This window comes from Emydura macquarii, unplaced genomic scaffold (assembly GCF_026122565.2).
Source record: "Emydura macquarii macquarii isolate MOO-44397 ecotype Brisbane River unplaced genomic scaffold, CSIRO-AGI_Emac_v2 contig_3231, whole genome shotgun sequence".
NCBI lineage: Eukaryota > Metazoa > Chordata > Testudines > Chelidae > Emydura > Emydura macquarii.
Genome location: NW_027133368.1, coordinates 670,316 through 690,019, shown reverse-complemented (window position 1 = coordinate 690,019; position 19,704 = coordinate 670,316). Strand labels below are relative to the sequence as shown.

The following is a 19,704-nucleotide window of genomic DNA, read 5'->3' as shown; positions in this document are numbered from 1 at the left end:
GGGGTGGCAGGTGCCATGCTGCACCCCCTGGCTTGCAGTGGTTTCCATTACATATAGGGTTTACAGTTTAGGTCAGTGGCTCACCCACTATACAAATTGTTCCAGCCCACCTGAGCAGAGGTGGTGTTTGTCAATCACACTGAGCAGCAGGAGGGGCATGGTCAAAGCCCAACAAAAAAAAAAAAACCTGGAGAAAAAGCAGCCCTTTCTCGCCGAATCATAGAAATTCAGGGCTCATCAAGTCCAGCCCCCTGCTCTGTGGCAGGACCAAGTAAACCTAGACCATCCCTGACAGGTGTTGGTCCAACTTGTTTTTTAAAGCTTCCAATGATGGGGATTCCATGACCTCCCTTGGAAGCCTATTCAAGAGTTTAACAACCCTTAGATTAGATATTAGGAAAAGCTTTCTAAATATAAGACCCTTGCTGCAGATTAAGTCCCATACTTCTTCTCCTACCTTCAGACCTGGAGAACAATTAATCACTGTCCTCTTTATAACAGCCCTTAACATATTGAAAGACTGTTATCTGGTTCCTCCTCAGTCTTCTGTTCTCAAGACTAAACATGCCCATTTTTTTAAAACATTTCCTCATAGTTCTGTTTTTCTAAATCTTTTATCATTTTTATTGCTCTTCTCTGGACTCTCACCAATTTGTCCACATCTTTCCTAAATTGTGGTGCCCAGAATTGGACACAGGACTCCAGCTAGGGCCTCACCAGTGCTGAATAAAGCAAGACAGTTACCTCCTGTGTTCCACATATAATATTCCTGTTAATACATCCCAGTATCATATTAACCTTTTTTTGCAGTTGTCACATTGAAGACTCATATTCAGTTTGTGGTCCACTATACCCCCTAGATCCTTTTCAGCGGTACTACCACCTACACAGTTGTTCCCCATTTTGTTGTTCTGCATTTGAGTTTTCCTTCCTCGGTGAAGGACTTTGCATTTGTCTTTATTGAATTTCATCTTGCTGAATTCAGACCAACTCCCCAATTTGTCAAGGTCATTTTGAATTGTAAACCTGTCCGCCAAAGTGCTTGCAACCCCTCCCCCCTACTTGGCATCATCTGCAAATTTTGTAAGGATACTGTCCACTCCGATATCCAAGTCATTAATGAAAATATTAAATAGTACCAGACCGAAGACTGACCCCTGTGAGACCCTGCTAGATACAATCTCCCAATTTGACAGCAAATCATTGGTAACTACTCTTTGAGTACTGGCTTTCAACCAGTTGGTGCACTCATCTTATAGTAATTTCATCTAGACCACATTTCCCTGGTTTGCATATGAGAATGTCATGTGGAACTGTGTCAAAAAGCTTTACTAAAGTCAGGGTATATAACTTCTTCCTCCCATTCACTAACTCAGTAATCTTATCAAAGCAGGAAATTGAAGTGGTTTGGCATGATTTGTTCTTGACAAATCTATTGTGACTATTCCTTATAACCCTGTTATCCCCCAGTGATTACAAATTGATTGTTTAATGTTTTATTCCAGGATCTTTCTAGTTATTAAAGTTAGGCTGACTGGTCTATAATTCCCCAGGTCCTTCTTCTTCCCATTTTTAAAGATATTTACCATATTTGCCCTTTTCCAGTCTTCTGGGACCTCACCTGTCTTCCTTCCAGGAGTTCTCAAAGATAATTGCTAATGGCTCTGAGATTGCTTCAGCTAATTCCTTAAGTACCTAAGGATGAATTTCATCGGGCCCTACTGACTTGAATACATCTAACTTATCTAAATATTCTTTAACCTGGTCTTTCCCTATTTTGGCTTGTTTTCCTTCCCCCTGCTTATCCATATTGATTGTATTTGAGTATCAGGTCATGATTAACCTTTTTTAGTGAAGATTGAAGGAAATTAGACATTAAGCACCTCAGTTTTCTAGATGCCATCAGTTATTAGCTCTCTTTCCTGCTAAATAGAGTACCCTCATTTGTTTTTGTTTTTCTCTTGCTCCTAATGTATTTAAAAAACCTCTTCTTACTGTCTGATTTCCCTTGCCAGGTGTAACTCATTTTGTGCCTTGACCTTTCTGCTTTCATCCCTACGTTCTTGTCCTTTTCTTTTGTACTCTTCCTTATTAATTTGAGAATGTTTCCACGTTCTGAAGGATTCCTTTTTGATTTTCAGGTCATTTAGAATTAAACAAAAAACCTGCAGGCTGCAACTTGCTTTTAAAAAAAAAAAAAATCTTAAAAGAAAACCTAAAACATCAGAGCAACTTTGCTTTTTTTAAATCAACCTTTGCTCGGTGAAACCCAGCATTCTGGGTGGGAAGCTACCTAAGATGCCCAGCGGAGGATGCCACGAAGAGAGGAATCTTCTAAGCCCCGTTCCTCTCACAGAGAGAGGCGCCTACTTCTTTTTTTGAGTCAGGAACTGGGGAAATTAGATGTTTCTCTGCCAATGGGGTTCAATACAGTAGTCCTGTTCAGAGGTTGCTTATCTCCACACAACATAGCTGGGGTGGGGGGAGTGGCAGATGGAGAGTTCCCTCATAACCTTTAGTCCAGTGGTTGTTGTATTCACAGGATGTGGGAGACACCCCCCCCCCCCCCACCACCACCACCTGACGAGGCAAAGGGATTAGAACAGGGATCTTCCACTTCTCAGGAGAGTGCCTGAACTACTAAAGTATGGCATGTTCTGTTGTGGGAGTGTCTCTGTCTCTCCCAGCGAAGCAGTTCCACTGTATATAAATACTTGAAAAGTCATTGGGCCAGAGTGAGAATGACTCTACATGTTATCCAAATAACAAATATCACAGGATCTTTTTCAGGGGATAAGGCCACAAGCCACGTTTATTGTGAATACAAAATTTGGTAAATAGTATCAAATACCAGGGAAACAGGATCAACACCGTAACAATATAAATATTGTGATTTACTTAATGAAATAGTATCAATAATGTAAATAGCAGGAAAACAGGATCAACATTGTATCAATATTAATATTGTGCTTTACAAAGTGATTACAGATACAGAGACTCTTGTTAATAAATTATACTTCATTGACACATGTTTCAATTGGTACTTTCATTCACACTCATACACATGGACAGGCATACACAGACAGGGAGACAGACACACATACCTAGGGGTCTCACAGACGTTATAGTTACCAGCCTCTTGGTGCTGGTGGTAGTCACTGGCCAGGTGACTGTAGCACGAGGGTGAGGAGCAAAGTTCTGCCGATGAGCATCGGTACTCCTGGCTGGTGTGGTGATATAGACCCGAACCTCCAGCCTTCATCTTTCTGTCCCATTTTACAGGAAAAAGACCCCATGTTTATCTATGGTTTTTGCTCTGTCATGCTGCATCTGCATTTGGTGTGATCCTTAATCACCCACATTGTTGCAAGCCTGATCAGATTTTGTCCTTTCAAGTGGGCTGATCCAAAGTTATCAGAGTGGACTCCTGTTCGGCCAGTTGAGTGGGAAAAGATATTATCTTTCTTCCTCCCTCAAACATTTGGGGTTAGGCTGGTGTTTTCTTCATCGTGTTTTGATATCCCTAACTTAGACCAATTGTCAATCACTCTCCCTGTCTACACCCACCTCAGCTGCTCAGTCATTCACACTTCAATCACTCAGTGCCAACTCCTAGCTGAAGAATTCATATGCTATTTTTTCAAAGCAAGCATTATTTCATTTTTACCAGTGTCCTTCACAATGAGGTAGGTATATGACATTTCACAGTGTGGCTTCTTATACTTAAAATAGGGTTTTTACAAATATATTGAAAGTGGGTAAAATTAACAGATAAAATGGTCAGTGGATGGTTTTACAAACAATCTGCAGTAAATGGATATTTTAACAAGACTGAAGTGAACATTTCAAAGGATAGAACAATAAGAGTCAGTTGAGGTTTCAGCTTTTGATTTAAGGTACAGTGTATCAGGCTGAAGCGCCTCTTGGGAGGAAGCGGGGGAGGAGGGGAATGTTTGTGGCTCTGTTCTTTCATGTATTTCATAAAAACAGGATTGGGCCAACAGACAGAATGACTCTACAGCCCTGATGGTCAAGGCATCCACGTATAAGGTGGGTGACTCTGGATTCAGTCGCCTTTCTCCCATGATCCTAAGTCCCACCACAAAGAAGAAGACTGTACACTAAACAGCAAAAGGAAGGGTGAGAAATTGCACCTGCTTGAAAGTGCAGAAATGTTTAGGAAATCAAGATTTGCTGCTGCAATTCTATAGGGATTTTCTGTGCTTCAAAGAAACAGAGCCTTAAAGAACAGAACTAGAGTAAGATACAAGGTTTGAATCTGATGACATTTAAAAACAAAAACAAAAACAAAAAAAACAGATTTTGGCTGCTTTAAACTACATTCTGCAATCTGTAACTGCCGGACTTATTGTTCGCCTCTTGGGTATGTGGTGCTAGGCGCACTTAATGTGGCTTATTAAATTATCTGGTTTATTACTTCAAATCTTTGGGGTTTGAGGAGGACATAACTAAATCTCAGGTGTGTTTATTGTGTTATTGTATCTTTGTGGAAATTCATAATTTTGTTTGGTTGACATTTTTCAGCTCAAGTCCTATTCTGAAGCGTTACTAAGAACTAGCAACTTCGTTACTGTTCTGCTCTACCCTGAATTTTGTTCTCAGCCCATGCAGTTGTGCTGTCTTGGTTTGTGTGGAGAATTACCTGCTGGTGAGAGAAGCAGCCTTAGATCTCTCTCCCTTTTAACATTGCACTTTGTGTGAAAGAGAAAAGCTACCTTCTAACTTCAAAATCTCACTTCAATATTTATTTGTGTGTATTTTAAACTTTAGAATAATTATATACTAACTTCAGTTGTATTGTCTGTTTCTAACTACAGAATTATCTAACATATTTATACCTTACACTCTACACAAGCCTTATCCCAATCTTTCTGTAGGAATTTAACTAATTCCCATTTTATGTTTGTCAATTTTATATACCAAAAACAGGGTGCTTTGTGATCATTCTCTTTCTATATTTGAATGTTAAAATGTTTACCCATTGGTATATGGAATTACCTTTAATATGCTCTCTCTTTTTTTTCTGCCAATTAATCCAAATACCAGGATCTCCCTACAGTATACTGCCTATCAACTTTCTAAGAAAACACTCTCAGTCTGCTTAATTAACTTTAATTTGAATACTTGTTTAATCAAACTGCTTTCTCTACTTTCACACTTGTAAAATTGCCTATTAATGCCACCAAATCAAAGCTAATCCTCTCTGATCTGCATTGTTGTATAATAATCAAATTGGGTGATTCTTGTACCTTATTTATTGTGTGTGTCATTGTAACCATTTCCAACTAGGTATGTGTGCCTAAACACTGCTGAATTTCGAGCTGTACATAGCAATCATATGACTTGCAAATTTGCCTTAAATCATGTTTAACCTTACACTGCTACCTTGTTAAGACAGAAGTAAAAGAAGTAGTAATGGGTTTTGGTAGCTTTTGTGAAGTCAATGCAACTTTCAGTGTTGTATTATCCAAACTATCTAGTTTCATCCAAACTTGTTTTGAGCTTTAAAGTTTTAATATCAAATTGAATGATAGTGTTTGTAATCCAGTCACTTTACGGAGTTTATACTTGGTTATCTGGTATTTTTTCTTTAAGATTAGCTGTTGAATTCTGTTGATGAAACTTAGCTACAAGTGAATTTTACTTAGGGGAAACAGTCTGTTGATGCTGTTAGTATCCTAAGTTACTTTCTATGTTAGAATTTCATGTTACTTAAGAGGATGCTTTAAGACTTCATACATTGTATTATTTGTTTTACCTACTTTTTTTCAGTGCATCTCATTTAGGTAATCCTTGTGGATCTAATTTTTTATTGGTTTCTTCAGTCGAGTCTGATAACATAAATGAATGTTTCTTTATTTTAAATTTGGGTTCAGTTGTTTGGTTTGGGATGTCCCTTAATGTAAAGGAAATAGAATCCTTTGTTCATGTTTAAGTGGTTACTCTCAGATTGCAGTCTCATTAATAACCAAAATCAATCATTCTATTTCTTGGTTTGGTTTTCCTGAAATAGTCCTACGAGAAGCAATTAATTAATAATTCCGTCTTCATGAATGGTTTCTCCCAATTATGAATTTGGTACTTATTTGGTTCTTTTGGTAATTTTACTTTGAAAATTACCAGACATCTATCCCCTTTCTGCTCTCATGCCTGTCATTTTCAGAGACAGCTTATCCACTGCATTCCTGGCTTATGAACCATTTTCCTGGACAGGAGAAAGGAGCCCTTTTTACTATACCCTGAATAGTTACAGATTTGCAGTGGAAGAGGCATTTGAAAGATTGAAGAGAAGGAGGAGCCTCCTGACAAGGCTAGAAGCCGCTGAGCAATATCTGCTTCTTGTGATAGGTAGGTGCTGTGTTTTGCACAACATCTGTGAGAACGAGGGGGAGATCCTCACTGGTGGCTGGGAGGTGGAGGGTTTTCCTGTATATTATGAAAAGCCAAAGAGGGGACCATTACAAGGTGCCCCAAGTGGTCAGGGACACAGGGTCAGGCATGTGTTGTGTTCCTCCTTTGATGTCAAGAGTGGAGTGGTGGAAAATGAATGCCCTGTAACCAGTTAAATGAGCGCAGTGTGTTGGTTTATGGATTCTATTAATAGTTAAGGTTATGGGGTAGGAGGCCGTAGCTCAGTACAATTTTTCAGTTGAGTTGTACATGATAAAATGCTATTGATTGAACGTAACATAATGTGAATGTAATACCAGTGGGCCTGTAGCAGAACATGCCCAAAATGCTGAGTGTCCACGTGGCTGTGCTGAAGGGAGTCGCAAAAATGTGTAGGTGGAAACTCTTCTCCTTGTCTTGGTGGGTGCGATGGGGTAGGCAGGGCCTGCCATTTGTGGGAGAGAAAGGGGGCTCCAGTAGCATGTGTCCTCCATGGGCTGCAGGAGATGGCTAGGTTGGGGTGGTGGCCTTGAACCGAGCGTCACGGTGTTCTTGAACACAGCACTTTGTCTCTGCATCGTGTCCAGCATCCTTTCTTGCATCTCCTTTTCAATTGTTCACATGCTTCCTTAAGAGAAGGGGTCAGGATACTAACTGCATGTGCACCTCCAAAGATTGTCCTTACTTTGGATGATGCTACCCTGAAGTGAGAGGCCAAGAGATAGCAAAGGATCTTGTTCAAAAAGTCAATTGGCACAATGGGAAGATATGTAGCACTGCCCCTTGCCAGGGAAACACGACCTATATTGAAACCCGGGGATGGCTGCATTGCATTGCCGCACAAATGCTAAAATAAAGCATAGTCAGCGTTGGTCCTGCTTTGAGCAGGAGGTTGGACTAGATGACCTCCTGAGGTCCCTTCCAACCCTAATCTTCTATGACTCTGTGAACCCAGAGTGTTTACACTGTGTTGTCAGTTGGCTGCTTGTGTGTTCTCCCAGTGTGTATCCTGTCCCAGCTCTGCAGATAACCGAGACACCAAACCATGATCGGATTATCCAAAAAGACCATAGATTCCTTTCAGCAACAAAGACATCAGGCCAGGTTTATTGTCAAACAAGCATGGTAAAAAGCACCCTACATGTGCTACAAGTACGCTTAATACATGTGTGCCCCTGACAATGGATGAACTCAATAAACGGTGGGTCTTTCCATTCTTCACTCAGCCAGATATAGACACTCCCTTTGAGATCCTCCTTTATACACTGATACAAACAAGTTGCGTGTTGTGCCTCTGATGTGGTCAGATACCACCTTTCACCTTGTACCAAATCGTCCGACCAAAACGTCTCTATCCATCATATTGTCATTCCGAGGGGTCAGTATGCCTTCCTTATCTTTGGTGTATTGGGATGTTCTGATACTTTTCTGGAGTGTGCTTGTGCGAGAGTTCTGCACCTAGTTCTCCTTTAGGAATGTGTGTTTCAGCTCTCTTCTTCCCAGTTACTGTGAGCCTGCCAGCATTCACAGCCTGACTTCTGCTAACTTTGCTTTATAACACACTTGACCATTACTTCGGCTCCCGCCTCAGGTCTCACATCCAGCCTGTTATACTGGGCCGCATGCTTCAGGCTCTCCCTTTCTACTACACACTGTAGCCACAGATTTCTTATTTTCTATGCATTATAAAATATCACCGTAACCTCATTTGTGCCATTAGCCTCATCGTAGTGAGTGTTTGGAAATATGAAGGTAGCTAAAAGCTCAGGCACAGATCACAGGAGCCAAAAGACTTTCTCTTCTCCTTTTTCTCCTTCTGTACCTGCTGCTACAATAAACATGCATACCTGCAGGGTGTTGCATTTTTTAACCACTACAGTGCCATGTCTTTAGTGGGGCATGAGGAAGGGCTGCTCTGGACTGGAACAGAGTGGGATCCCCAATCAGTACTGAAGGGCCAGTGGGGGGAGGGGAGGCACGTTTGTCCATTTAGGATTTGATATTTCACAGAAATAAATCCTTGAGAGATTAGTATCTCTGTCAGGGGATGCCATTTAGATTACCCTGGGGGTCCAAGTAGGGGGAAGCAGAGCCTGTGGAGAGAGAGTCATAGCTCACATCTGCCCAACCTGTCGGCACCCAGTCAGTATCCAGAATAAAATTGTTTAAATCCCACTGAATTAAGACATTGTGAGGTTGTGTCTCAGTGTGTGTGAAGAGTGCTGTGCTGATCCCCTGGCTCAGAAAGAGCTTCAGTACCAGATATGGACTGGTCACAGAGCTTCCTTCTTAGCACCATGCACCCCAGGGGTGTTCAGCCAAAGATTCTTTAATGCTCCTCCAACTTTGGTGGAGGTTCCTTTAAATAAGGGATTTTTTTCAAACAATGCCACCTAGTGGTCTCATAGCACAATACAGTTTAGCATTCCATTACATCTCCCCCTTTTCGTTCTACCTTCCTACCATTTACGATACAGTCGGACCTCAAAGATGCGAACACCAGAGTTCGGAACTGACTGGTCAACCGAACACCCTGTGAAACTGGACGTAAGCAATCAGGCAGCAACGGAGAAAGCAAATACTGTGCCTCTATTGCAGGGGTGGGGAACGTCCGGCCCGTGGGCCATATAAGGCCCGCGAAATCATTTGGTCCGGCCCTGGCAGTGGGGGGAATTCGGCGGCAGCGAAGTTTCACGGCGAGAATCACCCAATTTGATTATTATACAACAATGCAGATCAGAGAGGATTAGCTTTGATTTGGTGGCATTAATAGGCAATTTTACAAGTGTGAAAGTTCAGAAAGCAGTTTGATTAACCAAATATTCAAACTAAAATTAATTAAGCAGGCTGAGAGTGTTTTCTTAGAAAGTTGATAGGCAGTATACTGCAGGGGGATCCTGGTATTTGGATTAATTGGCAGAAAAAAAGAGAGAACATATTAAAGGTAATTCCATATACCAATGGGTAAACATTGTAACATGCGGAGGGGAATTTGGCGGCGGACACTCAGCCGTCTTCCGCGTACCACCATCAGGCCCTTGGCAGAAAAAAGGTTCCCCGCCCTGCTCTATTGCAAGGTCGGCATGCAGAACAGAAACAGCCCAGGTCTGCGCTGTTCCTGTAAGCCAAGGGCTCTGTTTCACCCCCTCCACCCCACTCCACTGGGCCGGGGAAGCTGTTTTCACCACCATCCCAGCTCCAGAGCCAGTGAAAGAAAGCTCCCACCTGCTGCTGTTGCAAGAAACTGAAAGTTGCAGTCGACGCCTGGCCTGGAGCTGGGAGTCAGCTGCACTCTGGAGGAGTTTTAAAAGGGCCACAGTCTGTGCGCCGATGCGGCCCAAGCTTTGCCTGTGGCTGCACTCTTGGACCCTGCCAGTGCCTCTGGGAGTGCAAGGGGCAGGAGAGGGAGGGGCACTGGCAGCAGGCTGGCACCAACCCCCAGCCAGGTGCTGCCTCTGGAGCGTGGCAAGCAGTGCACTGAACAGGGTGAGCCCTGGGGAGAGGCGGCTGAGGCTTGTAGTGCCAAGGGTGTGGGCAGGCCCCCCCAGTGCAGCCCAAAGACAAGAAACAGGAATAGGGCAGGGAGCTGCTCGCAAACCAGGCAGTGCTGCAGAGATCTCTCCCAGGCCTCAGCTGGAAGACGCTGAGTGCAGGGGACTGTACCATCATGTTTTGTTCAGAGTTACGAACATTTCAGAGTTACGAACAACCTCTGTTCCCGAGGTGTTCGTATCTTTGAGATTCTACTGTATTTACACTAACACGCTATCTTGGGAGTTCAGTACAGATCACTCTGGTAAGTGTCTCTGACTCACACTAATTACACAACTCGAATGTGTAACAACTCGGCCATCTAGTGGTCCATAAATTGCAACGAATGGCTGTGGTGGGTCTAAAATCCTTGAGTCGTCGTCTTGTTCTGTCTGCCATCGGTAGATCATCAGAATGCCATCTGGATCATTCTTGCTGAGGAACAAACTCAGATGTTGACAGTTTCTGCTGAACTCTCCACTGTTGGTCTTGATCACACATGATCTGGCTGTTGATTTCTTTTTCTTTACAACAGCTGGAACTGTGCCTCCTTTTTCTCCATCCAGCTTGACATGACCATGGTCACCGGGTTCTAGACTTGAAAGTTCTCTAACTGAATGTCATCTGCTGTAAAACCTGTTCATAGGCTCGTTTGCCTTTTTATTTGAGTTAGCTATTCTCTTCATGTCTGACCACTCTGATTCCTTTCCAGAGCTGGAACAGTGGCTCTGAACTGTCTTCCAATCAGGAGTTGTGCTAGACGATATCCAGTAGCTGCTATTGGTGTTGATCTATCCCTCAAATCAGCAAGGAATGGATCTTCCTGCTGTAGGATTCTCTTGACTGTCTGTACAGCTCAGTCAGCCTCTCCATTCACTTGTGGGTAACGTGGGTTGCTAGTAATAGGATCAAAATCCTATTTCATTTGGAATGACTTGAATTCTGCTTCAGTGAATGTGGTACATTGTCCATCCCCAGTTGTTCTGGAACACCAAAGTCAGCAAAAGTGCACTTCAGTTTCTTGATAACACTGTGACATATCATGTCTTTCAAGTACATTTTTTTTTCTATATTCCTGGAAAAATAGTCCATGACAACCAGGCAAGAATGTCCTCTGAAGTCACATGAATCTGCAACTAATCTCTTCCAAGGTGTCTCTAGTAGGGGTGCTTGTACATTATATGGTTTAGCATTGTCTATTCAATTGATTTTTTTATTGGCTCTCCCTTCAAAAGTCCAATATCATCAAATTCTCCATCAAGTTCGTCCTCAGGTCTTAGTAGGCCCATCATGTCTGCCATATCGTGGCTGAGAAGGTTGTACGTCTTTGGTCACATGCACTCTGAATGCAAAGCCTTTGTAAGTTGTTTTTGTAGTGAACAGGGACATGCAGTTCACAATACTTCCCATGCTAGCCAGGGAAGGTGATCGTAGGCCCTTTCTGAGATGACTGTGATGTCAGCTTCTAAGCCAATTTGAAAGTCCGGAGTCTTGCTATGAATATTCATTTTCACTCTCTAGGCAGATTCTGTGTCTTCACCCATGATAGATCCCAGAAACAAGGACTCTTGATTGTCTGTAATACGAGTCAACTCTGTGATTGCTTTGATGTGGCATGTCTATATTTCGTGCATGTATTACACCGTGAGCCTCTGGCTGAACTCATCATTTCTTGGGATATAACTTTTTCCGCACCTGGTGTATGTAGGTGGGAATTTGTCCTTTTTAGCTTGGGCTTTTTTCTCTCCTTGCCTTAGGGATTTTTATTATAATGACTTTTAAACCACAACCAGCTGTTTACAGTTTCTAAGTTAGTTTCAGGTTTTTCAGGTTTGTCAAGTTGCTCTAGGTTTTGCTGTTTCACCAGTTCAGGTTCCTTTGCTATTTGAACAGCTGTGGTTAGGGTTAAATCTCTCTTCAATTGTACCTGCTGTGAAAGGTTTTTATTTGTTAACCCAATAACCAGCCTGTCTCTGATATTTTCATGTTTTGCATTCCCCAAATTACAGTTTTCAGACAATGTATGCAGAGCTCTTACAAACCATTCAACATTCTCTCCTGGTCCTTGAATTCTCTGGTGAAAACAGGCTCTTTCATAGACAACATTTCTCGAGGTATAAAGTATGCCTCAAACATAGCCAGAACCCGTAGCTAGGAGTTCATCTTAATTAGGATAAACAACCGGTTGATTCTGCTAGTGAATACCATTGTGGATATTGCTTCCAGTTTTTAGAATATTGTAACCCATTTTATACTACTAGTCCATTCAATGTAGTTAACCAACTTTGTTTTAATTTACTTTATATTTTAGAATGTCATGTTTAGTTAAGAGGTTGTTTTAAGATTTGTTACTTTGTATTCTTTTTATTTACCTTTTTATTGGGTGTCTCTCATTTGCATACACTTTGCTGATTTAATTGTTTATGGGTTTCTTCCTAACTGATTAAGCAATTAATTATTTAAATAAACATTTCTCTATTTCAAATCCAAGTTCAATTGTTTGTTATGGGACATCCCTTAGTGTACAAGAAAAAGAATCCCTGGTGTTTTTTTATGTGGTTGCTTCCTAAATGCATTAATAACCATAATCAGTAATTCAGTGTTTTCATTTGCTTTGTGTGAACCAGTCAGAGGAGAAGTAATTACTTAATAATTCCATCTAATTATTGTTTCTCCTAATTATCAGTTTTGATAATTGTTTAATTCTGTTTGGTAATTTTACTTTGAATATTACTAGGCATTCAACCCCTTTTTACCCCACACTCTTGTCCTTCTGGGAAACCATCTGCATCCCTGGTTTATGAATCTTTGTCCTGGGTAGTTGGGCAGATTAAAGGAGTTGTTTGACTACACACTGAGTAGCTGCAGATTTGCACTGAAATGGGCATTTGGAAGCCTGAAGGGAAGGAGGAGGGACTATGAAGGCTGGATGCCGCTGAAAAGTATCTACCTCTTGTAATAGGTGCTTGCTGGCTTTTGCTGAACTTCTGTCAGAGAAAGGGGGAGATCTTCATGGATGGCTGGGAGTCAGAGTGGGAGAGAATTTCCGTGTTATGAGCAGCCAGAAAGGCTATCTATAAGGGTGTCCCATGTGGTCAGGGACACTGAATCAGGGATGTGTTGGATGATGCAGGCAGGGCCTGCTATTTGGGGGAGTGACAGGGGCTCCCCGTGTTCTCCACAGGCTGCAGGAGATGGCTGGATTGATGTGCTGGCTGTTGGTAGATCAACAGTGTGCTCCAGCAGAGCTGTTTGCTTCTGCAGGATGTCCAGGATCCTTTCCTGCATCTCCTTTCCTTTGTCCACAAACTCCCTTGAGAGCAGGGGGCAGGTGTAGTCTATAGGTCAGGCACAGATATAAGTTAAGGCAATAATGAAGGAGCCTAAAAAGCCACAAGGCCTGTAAGACAATAGCTTAGTAAACTAATCAAGGCATTAGGCTCAAAAAGCCTTCGCATAACCAGGAGTAACCTTAGAACATAAGATAGCACAGGATCGAATGCTGGGTGCCCAAACTCCTGACAGGTGACACAAGACTCTAGTTTATACCAGTCTGGGATATTTTAAGTTAGTAACAGAAGCAGATGTCTGACCACGAGACTACCATGGTACCTAACGGGTGTATATGCTAATGAACTTGAGGTGACAGGGTTAGTGACCTATGGGAGAAGGGCACCCTTACCTTACTAGGGTGTGAAAATACAGACCAGGAAAATGGACTACACTCCCTACTGAATATGCATTAGGCATATTTGCAGCAGCATAACACGTTATAAAAATTGTATCCTGGCCTGTGTGATCTGAGAGATGTAGCCCTTGGGAGATGCCAGGATGACGACCACTGATGATGGTGACAAGGAAGAAGCTGTTGAGAAAAATAATGACTAGTGCTTGGGGTTGTTCTGAAAGGGACGGTGTGAGTATACGGATGCTCAGATGCACATTCTGTATTCGCACTACCTATCTTGCTGGGTTGGAGTGTTTGTAACTTTGCTAACTATTAATAAAACTAGTGCAAATTCCATAGGCTTTTCCTGAGGGTGAGTGTTGCAGCTGAACAGTCGTTCTAATAACACTGGGCCTGATCTCGGGACTAGAACCTACCCAACACCCGAATGCTAATCAGGAATTCTTAAGTCATCAATCTAATTAATACACAATCTATGGATCAGGTAACACAGGACAGTAACTGCATGTGCACCTCTATGGGCTGTCTTGCACTGGAGCATGTTACTCTGAAGTGAGACCGCAAGAGACAGAGAGAAGTCTTATTCCAAACAGGGGTGGGAAACTAGTGAGAGATGCAGCACTGCTCTTCACCAGGATGGTGCCATCACCCCCACCCCCAATGCTCCTGGCTGGTGCAAGAGTGGAAAAGAAATATCAATTATACTGCAACCAAAGGAACCGCACCCCTTGTGTCTTCAATTCTTTTTTATAAGATATCTTTAATATCTAAAGATGAGAACTGCAAAATAAATAGACTGTTGCAGTAACTGATCTGAACCCAAAGTGTTTACACTATAGTAATGACTGCTTTATTTTCTACACATTATAAAATATCTCTGGAGCCTTATTTGGAGAATTAACCTCGTAAGGCAGTGTGCCCTTGACAGTGTAAAGGCAGCTAAAAGCTCAGTGCTGTGATCACACTGGGAGCCAAAGCATTTCTCGATTGCTTGTGCTCTTTTTGTATCGGCCACAGCAATAAACCTGGCTGTACTGCAACGTGTTGCATTTTTTTAACCAACTTGGTTCCGTCATCTTGAGCAGGGGCAGAGGGAGGAAGAAGGTGCACCAAGCAGCATGTGAAGGCCAGGTTGGCCAAGGGTTTGGGGATTTCATATTTCAGGGAAATAAACCGTTTCGATCTTAAAGTCTCCGGTGCCAATGGCATTTTGAGAATGCTGTTGGATGGAGAGTGGGAAGCGGAGCAGGCAGAGAGAGGCTCCTAGCTCTCATCCACCCACCATGGCAGCACCTGCCAGTATCCAGGAGAAAGTTGATTAAATCCCCCTTTACAGCTGTATTGCAATACAGCGCAGAACACGGAGTGGCAGAGCTCCCCTCTGCAGCAGTCTCAGGCTGGGGCTGCTCCCGGTTTATCACCACCCACCGGTCCAGCTCAAATGTGCCAAAGACACACTGGCTCTTTGGGAAAACCTTCTCCTGACCAGTACGTGGGTCACTGCCCAGAGCCCCATGCTGGGGTTTGGTGCTGGCCCCAGTTCAGCTCCTTGTCGTAGGGCAGGCCCTGGGAGCACAGCGGGAGGTCCTGTTCTCATCCCTTGAGTGCTGGTTGCTCTGCTGGAGCGCCTTTGCTTTGGTGCTGCACCAGCCAATGTCCCAGGAGTGATTTTTCTCCTTCATTTGTCCTGTCAGTCGCTCATACATCCTGGTGACTCTTGTGCAGATGAACCGGATGTGCTCTTTCCCCAGGGGCAAGGCAGTCCGGGACCACCCCAGGGGCCAGGCAGCAGGGGCCTGTGGCTGCTAGAATGGGCATGTGACTTTGGCTGTGCAAACCCCCCACAAGTAGGACTCACAAACTGGTGCATCTGGCTGTGAGCAGCATGTAAATGGGGAGATGACAACTGGTCATGATGACGCTGGAGCAGTGCTGAGGTAAAACCCGAGACTGATCTGGGTGTGAAGCAATGCAGTGTGGGATAGCAATGGGAGGACTGGCAGCAGTGGAATAGTTCATCCAAAATGGGGACCTGATAGCGGTAGAACTAATTCTGGAATGAAGTAACGTCCCTTCCAAACTGGATTAATTACACTGCAGGGGGAAGGGGGGAGCTGTGTATGTCACCAAGGAGGCACGGGCTGCGCTGACGCTGGGATGCCCTCTACAGGGACATCCTGCAACCAGAGCTTAGCGCCAGCTCAGGTCCCATTCAACATCCAGCCCGAGGAAGAGTAGGTGCCTCTGCCCAGTGGCTAGAACACACCCCTGAGCTGTGGGAGATCCAAGTTGAATATCACCCTCGGCTGCAGGACACAAAGGATTTGAGCGAGGGTCTACCACACATCTCAGGAGAGTGTTAGCCATTGAACTATGGGATATTCAGGTGTGTGGGGGGAAAGGGGGGGCTTCAATATCTCCTGTCAAAGCTTCTCCACTGTGGATAAATAATTAAGTAGTCACTGGAGCTGGGGACTGGACTCTGGGGCTTTCCTTGGAGGTGGGGAGACCTCTGCTCAAATCCTTTCTCTGCCCCACCCCTCAGCAGAGGGGGAATTGAACCTGGGTCACCCTGTCCCAGCTGCATGGTCTAACCACTGGTAGAAAAGTTACAAGGTGGGCATCACCCTTGCCTCCTCCTTCTCTGCTGGCCACATTGCATCTAGCGGGGAGGTGCCGAACTCATTCTCACAAGGAACAGCTGAGGCACCAGAGCTGCCTGGCTCCAGGAGAAGGGTTCCTGGCTCTTGATCACAAATGGCTCCCTGCGTAGGGCGGTTGTGGATCCGTTCTGAGGTACCTTCCTCTCCCCATTCATTGTAGAGCATCACACCGCCTCAGACCCTTTGTGGAACCAGGCCTGGATCCTTTCGCCCAGAATTTCACCACCTTTTCGGGCTGGTGACCTCTCCTTCAAAGTCAGGAACAGTTGCAACCCTCCTCCCCCCTTATATGTGCTACATTCAGAGCCGCGTGTCCGTGCTAACACTAGTGATACACGTGTGCGGCGTGTTTGTGAGTGTGCAGGGAGACGCTGACAGAGGAGATTTGACCATGAAGCGGCGGGGTGTGTGCGGAGTGGGGGAGGGAGATTTTCTTTGCTTTAGATGCTCATGACATTATCACCCCCTCGGCGCACCCTAAGCCTCTTCCGTGTCCCACCTGCAATCGCGTGAGAGGCCCTGCTTAGCCTGAGCAGTAGAAGAGGCTGTTTTAAAATGCAGGCCTGGGATCCTGGCTCAATCCCTGCTGAGCACCCAGCCAGCGAGACGCCCTCTGGCCAAACCAACCAAAACCACCCTCCAGCAGCGTCTGCCTTGGCCCCTGCTCAGCCCAGCCGCCCCTGAGCTGAAGTGCTCAGCAGAATGGGGCCCCGATCCTGGAGCGACTCGGGGCGGCGGCCAGCTCTGTGCCTGCCTCACGCCTGTCACTGTCCGGCAGTGCAGAGATCTGGAGGGGTTAGGGGGGCTCTGACCATGTCAACAGCTCAGTAACCAGCTCTGCAGGGTGCAGGAGAGGTTGGGGCATGCATGGAGAAGGGCTGGCCGGGTGGAGGTTGCTAAGGGGGGGTTTCCCTTCTCTCCCCCCTCTGCTATTTCTGAGTCCATTCTGGCAGAGGTGCTGAGCTGCCCCCCCGGCTTTCAGTGGTTCCCATCATAGACAGGGTCAATGGCTCTCAGCGCCCCCCACCGAACGAATTGTTCCAGCCCCTTCAGTGCTGGTCAGGTTGGTGGCACGGGCGGGAGCGCAGGGCCCCGGGTCCGTGAGCTGGAGTCGCTAGGGGGCTCGGCGATCGCAAAGGGCGGGGAGGAGGCTCCGCCTCTCTCTGCCCAGCGAATCCGGGCCGGGGGCTGAACTTCCTGCAGTAGAGGCCGCTGGCTGCTTCCATTGTGAGCGGGGAGGCCGGGCGGGCAACGTGGTCTGGGCCGGGCAGAGACCTGCCTTGAGCCCTCTGTGCCCAGCCGAGCTGCGACCTGGAGCCAGCCCCGGCTCCGCCGACCCCAGCTCCCGAGCCGGAGGCTGCAGGTGAGGGGAGCCCCGAGGAACGTGCCGGGGCCGGGCAGGAAAGTGACTCTGCCCCCACGGCCCCTCCTCGCCCCATCTCTGCTCCCGGGGCTCTGCGGGTCCCGGAGCTGCTGACACAGCCGGGCTCTGCTGTCCTTCGCGCCGGCAAGGGCCGAGCCAGCCCCGGGAAGGGGCCAGGGAGCGAGTCTCCCGGCCGGAGGGGAGGAGGGGGCAGGAGGAGGCAGGGGGAGGCTGGCAGGGGCAGAGGGGCGATGAGCGGGGAGGGAGGTTCCCGGCTCCCAGCCCTGCCCAGCCCCAGTCACTGCAGCCCCGGGGCAGATGGACTGTCCGGGCCCAGGTGAGGAGCGGAGCGAGGAGAAGCCGGTTCCTGCCCCTGCCTGGTCCCCGCGCTGCTGGGAACGAGCTGCCCCGGGGCAGTGCCGGGGGATCCCGCAGAGCCGCCCCGGGATTCTGCCCTTCCGTGACCGCTGGGGCGGACAGTTCAAGTTGTCTGCCCCAGTTTAGTGTGAAGGGACCTTTCCCGTTGCTTATGACCCAGCTGAAGTCACTAGCTGGACCTCAGGTCTGACCCGGTTCGGCAATTCCTTTGCTCACCTTTAAGGCTGAAAGCCTGTTTCCGGGGTGACTATTTTAGAAGTGTGAGGAAAAGCCACTTCGCCCATTTTTGAAAACACCTCAGTGGGAGGAAGGGAAAGAAATTACACTTTAATATTTAGAAAATCAATTTTGACCCATTCCAGTACCTTTGGGCTACCAAATGTGCTGGAGAATCCCTAGGGCAGACAATCGCCTCTTGAGGGTCTGGTACATATCTGTTTCACAGGGTGCACAGAGGGATTTTTTCCATTCAGTAACATGGGTTCACTGATTTAAGAGCCAGTCTTGCAAATATTCACACACATGCTGTCTGTGAGCCTGAGTGGCCCCTTTGCGTTCACTCAGAGCTTATTACTGTCGGGGTTTAAAATTGTTTTAGTGGATTTAGTCTCACTGGGAGGGGTTATAACTGAGCTGTATTACATGATACTGGAGCCTACAGCTGATTTTCTTAATCCATATTTAGGTAGCTGAATCAGTGGTCGGATCTCTGCAGTGCTGGGCACCCTGAATTTAATGCTCATGTTTCAGGCTCAGCATTTTTTAAACTCAGGCCACTTATTGAGAGATCTGAGTATGGATTTAAAGAGCCCCAAAACTTAGGTTGCTCTTTTTGAAAACCTTGGCTGAAACAGTTCACCAGTATACCAGAGTCTAGAACGTCCTGTCTGCAGCAGATGAGTCTGGGAAGAACTGGGATATAAAATGGACTAAAGCCCCTTCTGAAAAATCCCCCAATAGTCTTCTCATCCTGACAGGCTACAGAACGACATCCACATCCTTCCAAGGGACAGGGGAGGGAAATGGCTGCAGCGGAGCCTGTGACGTTTGAGGAAGTGGCTGTGTATTTCACCAAGGGAGAATGGACTCTGCTGGACCCCCATCAGAGAGCCCTCTACAGGGATGTCATGCAGGAGAATTATGACTCTGTGACCTTGCTGGGTAAGGATTCCTGTCCCCGTGGGTATTAGAAGCTGAGAAGTCTCTGAAGCATCTGGGTCTGATTCTGAGCAGTTTTCTTAACCGGTCCCCCAGATTTCAGGGGGATCACTTCCAATAATCCACAGATGTCGTGTGCAGGAGACTGTCCCCTCCACATCCCCTCCCATGGGACAGGAGATTCAGGGACATAAAAATGGTGCTACTCTCCCCATAACTAGAACTTTCAAGTAGGACAAACTCAACAGAGGCTGGTTCCATTCTGTGGAACCCCTCAGCCATCTCAACGATGGACAAATGTCTCGTGACTCAGCTCTGCCCAACTCCCCACTGGCCAGATTTTCAAATGTGCTTCAGCTGCATCTTGCACATGTGCTGTTTCTGCCAGCTGTGCTAGTAGGAGACCCCATATGTTCTTGGCTTTCTTTCACCAGCAAAGACGGGCATGGAGCAGAGTCACGGGGCTGGGTCCAGTTACTGTTAGTGCCTCCAGGGTCACTTCTTGTGCCCAT

General features: G+C 45.8%; 2 protein-coding genes across 2 annotated transcripts in view; one reads left to right on the top strand and one right to left on the bottom strand.

The window, feature by feature from the left end:
- The window catches only part of LOC137142568 (uncharacterized), a 195,859-nt gene that overhangs the window by 62,614 nt on the left and 113,541 nt on the right, over positions 1-19,704 (bottom strand).
- Positions 1-19,704, top strand: part of LOC137142554 (zinc finger protein 850-like) — a 33,447-nt gene that overhangs the window by 7,548 nt on the left and 6,195 nt on the right. The gene's annotated exons all lie outside the window — the stretch shown is intronic.